This window comes from Bos mutus, chromosome 11 (genome assembly GCF_027580195.1).
Source record: "Bos mutus isolate GX-2022 chromosome 11, NWIPB_WYAK_1.1, whole genome shotgun sequence".
Lineage (NCBI taxonomy): Eukaryota > Metazoa > Chordata > Mammalia > Artiodactyla > Bovidae > Bos > Bos mutus.
The window spans coordinates 82,741,606-82,760,536 of NC_091627.1; positions in this window are offsets into that span (position 1 = coordinate 82,741,606).

The following is an 18,931-nucleotide window of genomic DNA, read 5'->3' on the forward strand; positions in this document are numbered from 1 at the left end:
TTCTTGCCTCCTTTGTCAAAGATAAGGTGTCCATAGGTGTGTGGGTTTATCTCTGGGCTTTCTATTTTGTTCCATTGATCTATATTTCTGTCTTTGTGCCAGTATCATACTGTCTTGATGACTGTGGCTTTGTAGTAGAGCCTGAAGTCAGGCAGGTAGATTCCTCCAGTTCCATTCTTCTTTCTCAAGATTGCTTTGGCTATTCGAGGTTTTTTGTATTTCCATACAAATTGTGAAATTATTTGTTCTAGCTCTGTGAAAAATACTGTTGGTAGCTTGATAGGGATTGCATTGAATCTATAGATTGCTTTGGGTAGGATACTCATTTTCATTATATTGATTCTTCTGATCCATGAACATGGTATATTTCTCCATCTATTAGTGTCCTCTTTGATTTCTTTCACCAGTGTTTTATAGTTTTCTATATATAGGTCTTTAGTTTCTTTAGGTAAGAATTTTAGCAATTAAAAAATAAATGACTAAATTTTAAACTAGATTTTTTTTGAAATTATTACATTTGACCAGTTTTTCATTAAGTGATGTGAAAATGATATTCCATATATCATCACTGATGATTGATTGGAGAGGCATAAAACTATATAATGGTGTACATTGCTTAGTTTAGACAGCTCAAGAAACCAACCATATAAATATAGTAATGTATGCTGTTTCTTTAATTATTACAACATAGGTAGTATCATTTCAAAATATAAACTCAGTAATATTAATTTCACTGAAAAATATTGTTTATAGAATTATTATTGTATAAAATTCCTTGAATACATTATTCTTACAATTTGAATTTTCCCCTTTATGTTATTTTAGCTGAGGGTACAAATTCTTAACTCAGTTACTAGCATAAATCTTTAATAAAACTACACTTGTGTTAAAACATCACACAATTTGACCCTTTATCTAAATTGTACCAACACTTTTTATTGCCCAAGGATCTGAGGAAAGGATGATTTTGATGAATTACTAATGCAATTCCTGCTGTAAAAAATGCAAACCAGTGGCTATTGCAGGCCTCTTGGAGACAGTTCCTTGGTCCTGATCCACCAAACTGTGATGTTCCACTCCTGGAAAGGATCCAGTGGCATTGATCTATAGTACTGGGAAAGATTCAGGATATATAAGGTTTCCCAGAATTTTTTGATTAACTCATGCATGTGATAATGCTAATAAATTCAAGGAAGAACCATGCATCTGATTTATTTTAACTACAATCTATAAGCTATCATTTAAATTTATGCTTTATCTAAGTGCTATCTGAGATCTGGCCAGGGTGGGGACAGTTAAGCTGTCCTAATAGTCAACAGTAAGGGCAATTCTATGAGGTTGCTGAAGCGTGTTCTACGAATGTTGTTGCTATTGATGGTATAATCTTCAAGAAGTACTTCAGAAGCATTTCTCTTGTGTCACATCTTCAAATAGTCTTCCTGCAATTTATTGATTCCTAATGCTGTCTCCCCAAATCAAAAACAAACAAAAAAAAAGCCCATGGAATTTAAAAAATTTCCTTCTACTTGATTGCTCTCTGTGGCAAACTGGCTTTCTCTAACTTAATATCCTGTATTGTGGTTTAAATCTATATTTTAATGCATAGCCTCTTAGTGATTATTAATTTAATAGTTTCTAAATATTTTTTATTAGATCCTTTATGAAATGAAACTACTTTTTAAGAAAAACAGCCACTGAGGTGTTTATACAAACAGCCATACTAAGCAGTTTTAACGAAGATCGGCTTCAACAAAAGGAATTCACTTATTCAGTAGGTAAGCAGAGTGACATGTTTCATAGTCATTGTGTTTATCATGAAAGTCAGTCTGATATTCTGCCCCATTGTGAAACCAGGGTAAGTCTGAAAACACTTTTAAAATCTGTCTAGCCAAGTGGTTGGAATAGCTGCAAGCAGAAATAGCGTCGAGTTTGAGAAATGACAAGCCTAGAAGTATAGGTTTGTCAGTGTTTCAATGAGAAATTATATTTTCCATTCCCTTCCACCCAATGATCATATGCATATATTACATTAGTTCAGTTCAGTCTCTCAGTTGTGTCCAACTCTGTGACTCCATGGACTGCAGCATGCCAGGCTTCCCTGTCCATCACCAACTCCTGGAGCTTACTAAACTCATGTCCACTGAGTCCATGATGCCATCCAACCACCTCATCCTCTGTCATCTCCTTCTCCTCCCACCTTCAAACTTGCCCGGCATCAGGGTCTTTTCCAATGAGTCAGTTCTTTGCATCAGGTGGCCGAAGTATTGGAGCTTCAGCTTCAGCATCAATCCTTCCAATGAATATTCAGGACTGATTTCCTTTAGGATTGACTGGTTGGATCTCCTTGCAGTCCAAGCGACTCTCAAGAGTCCCTTGTATTTATTGCATACATATAGTCATATTTATTAGATAAACAAAACATATATATTCATATTTAACTTTTACATTTGTGCCTAGGTTTATATGTAGTTATAAACCTATTTATTAAAATGAAATTAGTTATTTAAATTAGACTAGTTATTTAGATTTTAAATAGTTTTAAGATTAGACTAGTTTTAAACTAGACTAGTTATTTAAATTAGATTAGTTATTTTCTTTTTTTTTTCAGGTGCACACTTTTTATTTGCAATATTTTTAAACCTGATACTGAACAGATTTATTTTTAGTTTCCTTTTTAAAAAATTTTAATGGAAATATAATTGATTTACAATGTTGTATTCATTTCAGGTGTATTATTTGCATTTTTTTTCTATTTTTTATTTTATTTTTTAACTTTACAATATTGTATTGGTTTTGCCATATATCAACATGAATCCGCCACAGGTATACACGTGTTCCCCATCCTGAACCCTTCTCCCTCCTCCCTCCCTGTACCATCGCTCTGGGTCGTCCCAGTGCACCAGCCCCAAGCATCCAGCATCGTGCATCAAACCTGGACTGGTGACTCGTTTCATATATGATACTATACATGTTTCAATGCCATTCTCCCAAATCATCCCACCCTTATTATTTTCTTAAAATTTAAAAAAGCAAGTAAATTCATCCTCAGAATGTCTTTCTTATAAATTAAATCTTAGTGTGATTATACAGACTAACATACTTAAATATTTTAAAACCTGACTAAAGGAATACAATGATAGTAAATCATTGAGCTTTAATTTCCTGCTACAGCAATGATAAGACTGGGATGGGCAAAAAATAGGGGATGGATTCTATTCTTAAATTTGTGCTGGACCTGCCAATACTCTCATTGACTACTGTGCAGCATCACTCCTGACAGTGTAGAAGCTGAGTTCTCTCTGGAAAACATCAGATCAGATCAGATCAGTCGCTCAGTTGTGTCCGACTCTTTGAGACCCCGTGAATCGCAGCACGCCAGGCCTCCCTGTCCATCACCAACTCCCGGAGTTCACCCAGACTCATGTCCATCGAGTCCGTGATGCCATCCAGCCATCTCATCCTCTGTCGTCCACTTATCCTCCTGCCCCCAATCCCTCCCAGCATCAGAGTCTTTTCCAATGAGTCAACTCTTCACATGAGGTGGCCAAAGTACTGGAGTTTCAGCTTTAGTATCATTCCTTCCAAAGAAATCCCAGGGCTGATCTCCTTCAGAATGGACTGGTTGGATCTCCTTGCAGTCCAAGGGACTCTCAAGAGTCTTCTCCAACACCACAGTTCAAAAGCATCAATTCTTCGGCGCTCAGCCTTCTTCACAGTCCAATTCTTTGGTCTTTCATTAAACTGTAAAATTTTAGATAAATATTTAACTCCTCCATATGGACAAACTTTACAAAATTTTTAAAAGATTAATGCTTTTTGCATATGATGATAGATGATGCTATCATTCTGGATGTTCTTTTTTCAAAAAAAAAAAATTCAATAAGCATCAATCATCCACAAAGTGCAAAGGCTACAGAGATATAAAACTGAATAAGAATGTTCTAGGCCTTCCAGGAATATCCAGAGCACACAGTTTAGGAGACAAGTCATTCAACCCACACATTTCTAATTATATTTCTCAGATACTCAAAGAGTTTAGGTTCATGAGTGCTACATACCACCATGCATTATCTAAAAAAATAGAACTTTGAGAAAAAGAAAAAACAATATAAAATTATAGCAGGCTCTTTATCTTTGCCTATACAGAGCACAACATAAAAGGAACTTAGAAGAAGCAGGTAGGTAAGTTCTTTTGCATCATTTTTTTTAAGAGTCTGCATATAAGCAATATCATACAATATTTCTGTCTCTGACTTCACTCAGTATAACAATCTCTAGGTCTATCCATGTTGCTACAAATGGCATTATTTCATTGTTTTTAAGGCTGAGTAATATTCCAAAGTATATATGTACCACATCTTCTTTATCCTTTCCTCTGTTGTTGGACATTTAGTTTGCTTCCATGTCTTGACTATTTTCAGCTGAGCTGCAATGCACATTGGGGTGCATGTTTCCTTTCAGAACAAGTTTTTATCCAGATATATGCCCAGGAGTTTATCAGGCACTCTATTTATCAGATCTAGGCCCTTAAATCTATTTCTCTCTTCCACTGCATAATCATAAGGGATTTGATTTAGGTCATACCTGAATGGTCTAGTGGTTTTCCCTACTTTCTTCAATTTAAGTCTGAATTTGGCAATAAGGAGTTCATGGTCTGAGCCACAGTCAGCTCCTGGTCTTGTTTTTGCTGACTGTATAGAGCTTCTCCATCTTTGGCTGCAAAGAATATAATCAATCTGATTTCGGTGTTGACCATCTGGTGATGTCCATGTATAGAGTCTTCTCTTGTGTTGTTAGAAGAAGAGGGTGTTTGTTATGACCAGTGCATTTTCTTGGCAAAATTCTATTAGTCTTTGCCCTGCTTCATTCCATATTCCAAGGCCAAATTTGCCTGTTACTCCAGGTGTTTCTTGGCTGCCTACTTTTGCATTCCAGTCCCCTATAATGAAAAGGACGTCTTTTTTGGGTGTTAGTTCTAAAAGGTCTTGTATGTCTTCATATAACTGTTCAACTTCAGCTTCTTCAGTGTTACTGGTTGGGGCATAGACTTGGATTACTGTGATATTGAATGGTTTGCCTTGGAAATGAACAGTGATCATTCTGCCGTTTTTGAGATTGTATCCCAGTACTGCATTTCGGACTCTTTTGTTGACTATGATGGCTACTCCATTTCTTCTGAGGGATTCCTGGCCATAGTAGTAGATATAATGGTCATCTGAGTTAAATTCACCCATTCCAGTCCATTTTAGTTCGCTGATTCCTAGAATGTAGACATTCACTCTTGCCATCTCTTGTTTGACCACTTCATGGGAAATAGATGGGGAAACAGTGGAAACAGTGTCAGACTTTACTTTTTTGGGCTCCAAAATCACTGCAGATGGTGACTGAAGCCATGAAATTAAAAGATGCTTACTCCTTGGAAGGAAAGTTATGACCAACCTAGATAGCATATTTAAAAGTAGAGACATTACTTTGCCAACAAAGGTCTGTCTAGTGAAGGCTATGGTTTTTCCTGTGGTCATGTATGGATGTGAGAGTTGGACTGTGAAGAAGGCTGATTGCCGAAGAATTGATGCTTTTGAACTGTGGTGTTGGAGAAGACTCTTGAGAGTCCCTTGGACTGCAAGGAGATCCAACCAGTCCATTCTGAAGGAGATCAGCCCTGGGATTTCTTTGGAAGGAATGCTAAAGCTGAAACTCCAATACTTTGGCCACCTCATGCGAAGAGTTGACTCATTGGAAAAGACTCTGATGCTGGGAGGGATTGGGGGCAAGAGGAGAAGGGGATGACAGAGGATGAGATGGCTGGATGGCATAACTGACTCGATGGATGTAAGTCTGGGTGAACTCCAGGAGTTGGTGATGGACAGGGAGGCCTGGCGTGCTGCGATTCACGGGGTTGCAAAGAGTCGGACACGACTGAGTGACTGAACTGAACTGATGCCCAGGAGTGGGATTGCAGGTCATCCTGTAGTTCTGTTTTTAGTTGTTTGAAAAGCCCCCATATTTTCCACAGTGGCTGCACCAATTTACACTGCCACCAACAGTGTAGGAGGGTTCCGTTCTTTTCATATCCTCTCCAGCATTTATCGTGTGTGGATTTTTTGATGATAACCATTCTTATGGTGTGAGGTGATATCTCTTTGTAATTTAGATTTGCATTTCTTTAATTATTAGTGGTGTTGAACATCTTTTCATGTGCCTTTTGGCCATCTGTATGTCTTCTTTGGAGAAATGTGTATTTAGGTCTTCTGCCCAATTTTTGATTGGGTTGTTTATTTTGATGATGTTAAACCTCATGAACTGTTTGTAAATTTTGGCAACTAATGCCTTGTCGGTCATATCATTGGCAAGTGTTTTCTCCCAATCTGTGGGTTGTCTTTTCATTTTGTTTATAGTTTCCTTTGCTGTGCAAAAGCTTTTGAGTTTAATTAGGTCCCATTTGTTTGTTTTTGTTTTTATTTCCATTTCTCTGGGAGATGGATCGAAAAAGATATGCCTGTGATTTATGTCAAAGAGTGTTCTGCCTATGTTTTTCCCTAAGACTTTTATTGTGTTTGGCCTCACATTTAGGTCTTTAATCCATTTTGAGTTTATTTTTGTGTGTAGTGTTAGAGAATGTTCTCATTTCATTTTTTACATGCAGCTGTCCAGTTTTTCCAGCACCATTTATTGAAGAGACTGTCTTTCCTCCATTGTATGGTTGTGCCGTCTTTGTTGTACATTGATTGATCATAGGTGTGTGGGTTTACTTCTGAGCTATCTTTATAAAATAGAAACAGACTCACAGGCTACAAACTCATGGTTACCAGAGGGGAAGGGTAGGTGGAGGGATAGTTACAGAGTTTGGGGGTTTGATATGTACGCATAGCTGTATTTAAAACAGATAGCCAACAAAGACCTACTTAGTGTATAGCACAAGGGACTCTGCTTAGTATTCTGTAACAATCTAATTGGGAAAAGAATTGAAAAAGGATATGGGTGTATGTATAACCATCACTTTGTTTTATATCTGAAACAAACACATCACTATTAGTCAACTATATCCCAATATAAAATAAAAAGTTTAAAACGAAAGCAAAACAAAACAAAACAAACAAAAAACAAAAAACAGGTGGGAACTCTAAATATATTCTTCAGGAAAAGATCCCATTATCAAATATATCAAACACTTCACAGAAATTCACAGTGCTTGATGGTTATAAGCACTGTGGTGATAAGTAGGTTCCTTATCAGACCTACTATTTCTGATATCATCAGAAAGGCAGGGGAGGGAGTGGGACTGCAAAGTGCGTTGAGGATCATATTTGCTTCTACTTGATGTTTGATATTTCTAGGTTGACTGGTAGCTGGGGTCCAGAAGCTACCTATAGGTGCAATGAAATTCTCTAACACTGCCTTTGCTCTTTCCCTAAAGTCTGCTGCATTTGCCCTAGATCCCCACTCTTGCTATTCAGGTGGTATTTTAGACGCTCATGATATGTAGACTGAGATTAAACAAACACTGCATTTAGAGACTGATTCAGTGGAAAGAGGAGCTTCAGATAGGATGTGGTCCACCATCCACTGACATGCTGACTTGGAGTTTCTCTTTCCCTTGTCTGTCTTTGATTGGAAGTCAGTTTTCACCAACAGTGTTTGACTTTCAGGGTTACTTTTCTTTCTAATATCTTAGACCACGTTATATACTAAATTCTTTGCTGTTAAGTAAAATCTGTATTTATAATTCTTAAAATATTAAGAATATAGCACAATAAATGAAAGAAGATTATAGGAAATATTCCTGCTTCTTCCCTCCTTTTCTCCATTACCTCCCTTACTCTCTTCCTGTATTTCTTACTTTCTTCTTCTTGCCTTTCTTCTCTCTCTCCTCCACTCCTTTCCTCTCATCTATAATCTGTTCCTATTCCCTGCCTCTGTTAGACTAAACACTGAAAATTTATTCAAGAAACTATGAACAAAATTTGTTCTAATTATCCATTGATATTTAACAAATCACACAAAACTTAGTGGATTAAAATAACATTTAAACTTATGAATCTTCAATTTGGACTTAAATTAGAAGAAAAGGCACACCTGTTCTTGTTCTGGGCTTCCCTGATGGCTCAGACAGTAAAGAATCTGTCTTCAGTGAAGGAGACCTGGGTTCAGTCCTTGAGTCTGGAAGATCCCCTGGAGAAGGAAGGATACCCACTTGAGTATTCTTGCCTGGAGAATCCCATGGACCAAGGATCCTGGCAAGCTACAGTCAACGGGGTTTCAAAGAGTCAGATATGACAGTGACTAGGCATGCAAGAATCTTCATGTTCTATCAGCTGAGGTAGCTTGATTTGGGGCTGGAGTATTTGCTTTTAAGATGGCTCACTCATGAAAAGAAAGTTGATACTGGTTGTTGGCAGACTAGAGGCTCAGATTCCTCTTCTCAAGCCTCTCCATGGGCTTGATCTTCTTTCCACCATGTAGGTGAACTTCTAGGGAAATGATTTTAAGAGAGGGATTTGGGTGGAAGCTATACCACTTTTAATGATATAACCTCAGAACTTATATAGAATTATTTTCTACTCTTGCATAAGCTGAAGCAGTTACAAATGCCCACCCAGATTTAAGGATGAAAAGTGAAAGTGAAAGTCAATCAGTTGTGTCTGACTCTGTGACCCCATGGACTGTAGCCTGCCAGGCTCCTCTGTCCATGGAATTCTCCAGGCAAGAACACTGGAGTGGGTAGCTGTTCCCTTCTCCAAGGATCGAACCTAGGTCTCCCACATTGCAGGCAGATTCTTTACCAGCTGATCTACCAGGGAAGTTCAAGAATTCTGGAGTGGGTAGCCTATTCCTTCTCCAGGAGATCTTCCTGACCCAGGAATTGAACCAGGGTCTCCTGCATTGCAGGTGGATTCTTTACCAACTGAGCTACGAGGGAAGGCCCTGAATTTAAGGATAGGAGGGGATAAGGATTCCACTTCTTATTGAGGGAGTGATAAGCTTCTGGAAAAGCACATGAGGTGGAAAACATTGCTGTATCCATATAGACTACAAAGGAAGACACATTTCCTAGCCTCAGGTTGGGATTTTAGACAAGTGAACAATTCCATGGTACTGTGTCATTGTGTGACTAGAGGAGGACAGGATCTATGGAAACCTAGTACTAAAGGTTTCCTGGAGGAAGTGACAGCCATGCTGAGATCTAAAAGCTGAGTAAAATCAGAAATTTAAGTTTGAATGGAGGCAGAAAAATGTTTCAGTGGTTTAGTTACCACCAGGATAATAACATTCTGCTATAATCTTCCCAGAGTTTATAATTCTGATCCCTGTAAAAATGCTGATACTCTTAGAAACAGTAGCAATTCTTCATGGAAACTCACCTTAGTTGAGTACCTCCCATGAGTCAGACATTGTGCTACTCACTTTCTTTGTATTCTTCACCTAAAATTTTTACGAAGATTTCACAGAATAGTATTATCCTCTTATATAATTGAAGAAACTGAGGCTTAGATACAATTTAGCTGATGCATGATCTAAATCAAGGCCTGCCTGACATCACATCTTCAGCTACCTCATACTCCACTTTCAGAAATATGTGTGGCCCTCAGAGGATTAACAGTTTAACAGCCAGAATAATATCAATGAAAATAAAATTAACAACTATTAAATGCTGACTTTATGTCAGACACTGTTCTAGGTTCTTAGAATGTATAAGCTCCCTTATTTACCAATTCCGTGTGAAATAATTCATCAGGCACTTTACTGAAAGAACATTTTCACTTGGGTGGTTAGATGGAGAAAGATGAGAACAGCAGATACTTGGGACAAGTGGATAAGGAGGAAGACTATGAATTTGGTGTCAGTGGTGGGATAGCAGGGCATAGGGAGAGGAGTGGGGATCCAAATATACACTGTCCACTGTTCAGTTTTGCTTGAACTACTCTGAAGATGATGATGAACTAACCTTTGTGACCAAAAACAACCATCTCAAGGTTTCAATGGTAGCTATCCTGCAGTGTTCTTTGGAGGAGAGTGTGTGAAAGTCCCCTGCAGCCGACCCACATCTTAACTGTGATGAATTTCCTTTCTAGGTTCAGTACAATGTTCTGATATCTAAATTCTTTGCTATCAGGAACTTTAACTCTCTGACCAGACAATAAGAGACTTCACAGTTTACTCTTTTTCTTTGTCTCAGATCAGCAACATAATTTGTGGGGCTTCTTGTTTAAAGTGTATTAAGATCTTCAAGACAGCAATAGTAGAGCTTTAAACCAAGTGTGAGACCCTGTCAAAATGCAGGCTACACACTCATGAAGCCATTCCTATCCCTGTCATTGGAAAACTACATATCCTACTGATGTCCTCTGTGTCTCAGTTGTACATGGTTTCTGAATGCAAGGCTCACCTGTGAATTTGGGTTTGAGTGGTGACATCAGTGCCCTATAGGAGATTCTTCTGTTCTTCTGAGAACAGGTAGCACATAAATCCTTGGCACTACTGGCCACAGTAAACCTCTTTTTAATTAAGTGCATCACTTTTCTTCCAGTGTTCTGACACCCTGAGGTTTTTAGGAAGATTTATCACTCTGGGGACCTGGCTTAATATATATTTCTTGTGACAGGTAGGAATATACCAACCCAGCAAGTTGGGCATAGAGAAACATGCATTGCTGATGGTCTGAAACCTTCCACTTCTTTAAATTTTGCTGATCATCAGGCTCCCTTTTCATAGGCAGTGCAGCTACCTGCTATTAGCTCTTACTTAGTTTGTGCTTCTTAATATGAAGACTACTTGCCAGGTTACCTTTGTAGCATTAAAAAATTTCTGACTTCAGAGCTAATTTCAAATAAAAGTGTACTTGGACTTATAATCAGACCAAAGATTGGGGAGTGCAGTGAATGGGACCGGAGATTAGGGAGTGCAGTGAATAAAGTGTAAGGAAATAGACTCTGTATCACAATTTCCTTCTTAGGAATGCATACTGTGTTCATTGGTTTAAAATAGTTACCTGCCCGAGTCTTATTTCCCACTGACTTTATTTAAATATAGAAGGGTACAAAATAGTGAGTGCCTAATTACAATTCAATGGCCTGCCTTGCATATCACTGCTGATCATTTTATCGGTATTCTACTTGCTTTGCAACTAGATTTTACACTTCTCAAGCACCATGTTTTATAAAAACTTGTTTTATTAATATAGTAGAATGTTAGAATTAAATTACTTTAGAGGATATTTATTTTTACTCCATCCAAGAAGGATCTGTAGATTGGTTTTCCATAAAAGTGCTGTGATAAATGTTTGGCTGCCTAAATCACTAGATCCTGATTCCTCTTGCCTCTCAAAAGACTGCCTGCCAGTCAGGTGGAAAGAGCAAAATCCAGGGTCAAAATAGGAGAAAAGGGCTGCTCTGATATGAATTTGTATAATGGGAACACAAAGAAGAGATTGGATAATGATTTAATTAATTCAGTTATAATTATTGAGCTTCGACTATATGCCTGGCATGCTACCAGGTGTGCATGATGAAGCAGAAAAGAAGATATACTTAATCCCCTCCTTCTTGGGGGAGAATGATAGCAAATAGCTTTTCCTGGAGGATTGAGAAGTCTTCATGCAGAAGGTGAAAGTTGAACTGAGTCTTCAAGCTTAAATAGAAGCTCAGTGAGTCACAGGGGGCTTCAAAAAAGAATCAAAGGACAGAGTTTTTTTTTGTCCCACTTCTCACCTCCTCTAGCTATTTCCTTTATAGTGTTTATAATGATGGCTGGGTATATGAACTGACAGTTTTCATCGACAAATTTTCAGTTAGCTGTTTTAGTGAGCTGTGGCAATTTCTTTCCATGGTGTCATTTATTTCCAATACTTTGGACTTTTTCAGTTTTAGCATACACAGTGCTATATTCTAGTCTTATTTCCCCTTTGCTTCATGGGAGGCTTGCTCATCCTGTTGTATTCCTAATAGTAAGATGAGTGATTCATCTGCAACCAATGTCTTTGTATTTTGCAGGTGAATGTAATGTATGCTGTGGGGTGGGGTGGAATACGAGTGGGGAGATTAGGGTTGGCTTGGCTATCCTGGAATGAGTTCTCCCTGTGTAAGACTAATGGGCCCAGTTTTTCTTCCAGGATCTTTGCTGCTGCCAGAAAAATGCTAAATATATAGCCTCAGCAGCATAGATCAAGTAGATGAACTTTTGGGGAAATGAGAGATTTTACATTTGTAATGTCAGCAAAGGGAAATGGGAGCTATAAAATTCTTACTTGCCATTAGTGTCACGTTTCCAGCAGGTTTCGATAATGTGACTGAATCTATATCCCAGGGAGATTTGGAGTCTTGATAGCTACTAGATTGTATATTTTGATGATAACTTCTTTGAACTGGCTTATCCAGCCATAATACCTGCAAGATGGAAGCACAGAAGACCACAGGGTGATCAACAGGACTATTGTGGTAAAAAATATGTATATCTAATTTTCTGAGAGATTCAAAGCCATTTGAAGCATTTCAAGTCTGTATTAGCAACAGACAAGTGCTCTGTTTTAAAGGTGAGTAAGTCAAAAAGGCCTGAGCTTTGATTTCGTTTACTGAAAAAGCACCAGACCTAGACTCATATCTGTGTTCAAATCTCACCTCAACCACGAATTAGCTGTGTTCACTGAGGCAAGCTATTAATACTTATCCTCTCTGGGCCTCAGGCTTCCCTGGTGGCTCAGATGGTAAAGAATCTGCCTGCAATGTGGTAGACCCAGATTTGATCCCTGGGTCAGGAAGATCCCCTGGAGAAGGGCATGGCAACCCACTCCAGTATTATTGCTGGAGAATTTTATGGACAGAGGATCCTGTCAGGCTACAGTCCATGGGGACACAAAAAATCGGACATGACTGAGTGACTAACACTTCTCTGGGCCTCAGTTTCTTGTCTTAAAATGGAGCTAAGGCCTGACTAGTAGGTGCTATATAATAGTAAAAGGAAATAGGGGGTATAATGATAAAACATTTCATTAATAGTGCTATACAAATACTTTTTTTTCCTCTCTTGCATAGTCCCTTGAGATGTCATGTACAGCTCACATTTGATCAAGAGCAAATTCTGTTTATCAGTTGGAGGTGATTAAGCTAAGTGCTAGGAAATTTGAGATCTAGTTATCTCTGCCGCTTGAGCCAGTCATTCATTTATTTACTCATACATTCATTTGCTGTATTAGTTTGTAAACTATTTAATGTGCTTTGTCTCCAGTCACTTGATCTTTTGATGCTTCAGTTTTCAAACATATGAAAGAATGTTAGTACTATTCCTCAAATTTCCTAAGAGGATCAAAGGAAATTCTATGGACCTACCCAAGGGATGACCCTTATCTCAAATAATAATAGCAACAACAATTTCAGAGAAATTAAGTTGAGATTGCTAATGGAACTCAAGGACTGGAAGGCAAAGGGAGAAGATCAGTTTCCAGGCGAGAGCAAGGCTTCCAGGAGTGGCCTCCTAGGGACTCTAGGATTCCCTGTGTTAGATACTGGGAAGTGTGTGTTTGAACACTATCTTGAGTGTAGTGGGATGACAGAAATTGAAAAGAGGCACCAACCATGCTATGGTTGACAGCCATGCTTGAAAATATTTCTTCGAACAGGTGAGGTAAAAGAAAGGACACGTTTTAAAATTTGGACTGCAAGGACAGGCATGTGACTTCCCCTGGCTGCTCAAGTTCAGTATCCAGCTAGCACCTTGCCAAGGAGGGCCATCAGCAGAGTTTCTAGGAAGACTAGGCATGAGTGGGATGAGGAACTTGTATCCCTGCAACATGAAAGAATGGCACCTGGTTCTGAAATATCTACTTAAAACTGAAGGGGAAACTCAAATGGGGGCTGAATTTCCCTCATTATAGTTGGAAGGGGCTGAGTCTTAGGATAATGATATTGTTAATCTTTTGTACCCTGATTCTATCCATCCTCAACCTGTTAAAGTGCTTTCAAAAATATAAAACAATAAACAAAATATGAAAGAAAAAGGAAACATGTTATATTCCCTTTCATCCAGCTAAAGGTCAGGTAAGGGTAGAAGATTTCTTCTTTTTTTTTTTTCAGTGTTCTGGAGCTGTCCCTTACCAGGATACAGAGGTCTTACTTCCTTTCTTCATCCCTCCATTCCCTCCTTCCTTTCCTTCTTTATTTGTTTTCTTTTTTCCCCTCCCTCTGTTCTTTTCTTGCTCCCTTTCTTCCTTTCATTGCAGTAGGTGGGCTTAGTTGCCCCATACCATGTGGGATCTTAGTTCCTTGATCAGGGGTCAAATCCATGTGCCTTGCATCAGAAGGCAGATTTCTTAACCACTCCACCAGGAAAGTCCCATGGACTTATTGAAAACAGACTTTTAAAGATTTTTCCAACACCCTAACCCTTCCCATTATTTCTCTCATTCTCTTCCTCCTGTCTCCTCTTCACTCCTCCCTGCCCCCAAATCTTTCACTTTTCTCCCAGCCTTCACATTCTACTGAAGTTGATGCTTGGTCAAGCGAGCATCTTTACCTATCCTTAGTATGGAGTTCAGAGAAGGCAATGGCACCCCACTCCAGTATTCTTGCCTGGAAAATCCCATGGATGGAGGAGCTTGGTGGGCTGCAGTCCATGGGGTTGCTAAAAGTTGGATACGACTGAGCGACTTCACTTTCACTTTTCACTTTCATGCATTGGAGAAGGAAATGGCAACCCACTCCAGTGTTCTTGCCTGGAGAATCCCAGGGATGGGGGAGCCTGGTGGGCTGCCGTCTACGGGGTCACACAGAGTTGGACACGACTGAAGTGACTTAGCAGCAGCAGTATGGAGTTAGAATAAAGAGGGAAAATCAGATGGGATCAGCCTTTACCATGAGGTTCAGGGGATATAATTGATGAACTTAATCAACACATATCATTTTTAAAAAGATGGCAGTGTTATCAATGCCCCTTCTCCTACCCATGAGATGGCTATCTAGGAGTACCTTATTTAAAGGTACTGATTTATGACTCCCCCTTAAATTGGATGATGAATTTGGGACATTCACTTATCCTTACTGATTCCATTGGCTTCTTGCCTCATGGAATGTCAACCAGGGAATGTTTCTCTGAGGAGTTTATTCTATCCTCTTCCCCATTTCCAATGTGTTGTATCTTCTTGTGCTAATGTCTTAGGGGCATGCAAACCACAGTAGGTGGGAACCCTGGGAGACTGAACATTTAGAAGACTGCCCCAAATCTTAGCATTTATCTGTTCTCTGTTTAAGTTTCCAGGCTAAGAAGAAAAATAGCTTGTGTCATTATATATTCCTTTTTATTGCTTGGATGAAGTTAGGTACGAGGGATTCATATTATAGGTATGATTTCAGGTTGTGAAGACTTTCATCTTTCTAAAACTCTGTGTTGACTCTTTTAAGTTCTAGTTCTAAAAATTGGTCCTTCTTGTGGTTCTCGTGTTTTATATGTTAAGAGGCAGACACTGTTGGCTGTGGTAGCACTAAACAGAGGCTTTTCATTTATATTTTTGTAAAAGAATAAAATAATTATGTTTGGCTGTCAGGTAAAAGATGAAAAGCTAAGTATTGGCCTATTCTTTGTCCCTTCCCAACTTTCTTATAACTGGAAAACTTATTTTACAAATCAAGTAAGAACACATATGGGAAAACGGCCCTTTGAATGATTCTTTCAGCCATGGTAATATGATACTTATGCATAATGTTAAATTGCCATGATCTATTGTGTCCTTCCTCCTTGATACTTTAATTAATCACACATGTGATACAAACTATGTCTTGGCCGTAAATAATGCAGAGGAAATAATGCTAATATATAATGAAAACACACAAAGGGAATTCAAATCCAGCAACAGAGTCAGAGTTCATCATAACACACATAAATATTTTACTTTAACTTTGTTCCTCATTAGGAAAGTTTGGCTTTTAGATTTTCATCATTGAATAAGTTACCTTGTTTTTCTTCTGTTCTAAGATTTAAATATTTTCACATCATTCTTCCAAGGCTATTTTTTTTTTTCTGAATTGATACCTCTAGTATGTCTACATTTCTCTCCTCTCCTTTAATGAAAAGCTACAGTTAACTTTTAGTGGCATCCATGTGTCACATTGTAGAACCCTTAGATACAGGAATAATAATAGCAATAATAAAAACCAGAAGCCTGAAAAAAGAAGACAAATCTTCCTAAATGTTAAACTTTTATTTGTATCTGAAGTTTTGAAAAAGGTCATCCAAAAATTCAAATGCATATTTTCTTACCTTTAGAATTCGCAAAACTCTGATAGTTTGTTGGTTAAGTTAAGAAACAAGCATCCTTTGCTTTTGCTTTTTAAATTTATGATATAAAGTGAGATCCTAAATCACAAACCTAAATGTAAAATGCAACCGCATAAAACTCCTAGAAGATAACACAGGAGAAGATCTAGATGACCTTGGATATGTTTTTAGATACAACACAAAAGACATGATCCATGAAAGATATAATGGATAAGCCAGACTTCATTAAAATTTAAAAATTTTGTTCTATGAAAGACAATATTAAGTAAATGAAAAACAAACCACAGATTGATAAAAACATTTATTAAAGACACTAGTGATAAAGGACTACTATTTAAAATATACAAGAAACTCTTAAATTCAACATTAAGAAGTCATTCTGATTGAAAAATGGGCCAAAGACCTTAATGGGCTTTTCACTAAAGTAGGTATATACATGGCAAATAAGCACATGAAAAGATGTTCCACATCATATGCCATTGCTGCTGCTGCTGCTAAGTTGCTTCAGTCGTGTCTGACTCTGTGCGACCCCATGGACGGCAGCCCACCAGGCTTCCCTGTCCCTGGGATTCTCCAGGCAAGAACACTGGAGTGGGTTGCCATTTCCTTCTCCAATGCATGAAAGTGAAAAGTGTAAGTGAAGTCGCTCAGTCATGTCTGACTCTTCGCGACCCCATGGACTGCAGCCCACCAGGCTCCTCCATCCATGGGATTTTCCAGGCAAGAGTACTGGAGTGGGGTGCCATTGCCTTCTCCATCATATGCCATTAGGGAAATACAAATTAAGACAATGAGACAACACTACACTCCTATTAGAAGGGCCAAAATCTAGAAGACTGTCAACAGAAAATACTGACAAGGATGTGGAACAATAGGGAATTTCTTGTGGGAATGCAAAATGGTATAGGTGCTGGGTAAGACAATTGGGCAGTTTCTTGTAGAACGAAACATACTCTTACCATATGATCTAGCAGTCATACTCTTTGGTATTTACCTCAAGGAGTTTAAAACTGTATCCATACAAAAACCCGCAGGTATATATTTATAGAAGCTTTCTTCATAATTGCCAAAATGTGGAAGTGACCAAGATGTCATTTGGTAGGTAAACGGAAAAATAAACTCTGGACCATCCAGACAATTGGGTGTTATTCAGTGCTAAAAGAAATTAGCTATTGTGTATATTTTGGATATGAATTCTAGGTCAATTGCTTCATTTACAAATATTTACTCAGTTCTGAGGGTTGTCTTTGTTTTGTTTATGGTTTCCTTTGCTGTGTAAAACTTTTAAGCCTAGTTAGGTCCCATTTATTTATTTTTGTTTTTAATTTCGTTCCTCTAGGAGGTGGGTCAAAAAAGATCTTGCTGCGATTTATGTGAACGAGTGTTCTGCCTGTATTTTTCCTCTAAGAGGTTTTTTTCCTTTTCTTTTTAATTTAATTAATTAATTTATTTATTTATTTTTGGCTCTGCTGGGTCTTTGTTGCTCTAGTCAGGCTTTTCTCTAGTCGCAGTGAGTGGGGGCTACTCTGGTGGCAGTGCATGGATTTCTCATTGCCATGGCTTCTCCTGTTGCAGAGCACGGGCTCCAGGGCACCTCGGGCTTCAGTAGTTGTGGCACATGGCCTCACTAATTGCAGTTCCCAGGCTCTAGAGCACAGGCTCAATAGTTGTGGCCCCCAGGCTTAGGTCCTCAGGGCATGTGGAATCTTTCTGGATCAGGGATCAAACCCATGTTTCCTGCATTGGCAGGCAGATTCTTTACCACTGAGCCATCAGGGAAGCACCCTCTAGGAGTTTTATAGTGTCTGGACTTACATTTAGGTCTTTAATCCATTTTGAGTTTATTTTTGTGTATGATGTTAGGGAATGTTGTAATTTCATTCTTTTACATATAGCTGTAAAATTTTCCCAGCATCGATTATTGAAGAGACTGTCTTTTCTCCACTGAATATTCTTGCCTCCTTTGTCGTAGATTAATTGACTATAGATGTGTGAGTTTATTTCTGGGTTTTCTATTCAATGAGTGAAAAAGATGAAGATAAAGAAGATGTGTTAATAAAATAAGCCAGCCACAAAAGGACAAAAGCTGCATGATTCCATTTATATGAGCTCTGTAGTATAGTCAAGTTCAAGGAAACAGAAAGTAGAATGGTGGTAGCCAGGAGCTAAGAGGAGAGGCTAATGGGGATTTATTGTTTAAAGGGTATAGAGCTTCAGTTTTGCAAGAGGAAAAAGTCCTAAAGATGGGTTGCACAATGGTGAAGGTGGTAAATTTTATGTTACATGTATTTTACCACAATTAAAAACAAAAAGTAAGGGAGAAACCTTAAAGTTAGTATATTCTCAAGTTTTAAGTTGAAATTTCAAAAGAGTTTTTTTTAACTTGAATACCATTTATCCATATGTCTATGAATTCATTCAGCAAATATCGATCAACTATTGCATAACAAATTGGGCTGCCCCTTGCCATTTATTTTATGTCATCTTCCCAATAATTCTAGGAGAGAGAGATAATTAGCTACATTGTTTTCTGAAAAAAGGAGACATAAAAGAGATACTTGTTGAGAGTTACAGTGTCGCTTGACAGGAGAGCTTCGAGGATAGCCACTAGAATTTATCTGGCATGTCAGTTCTGATGGATGAGAAGGGCCTCCTGAAATGCTGCTTT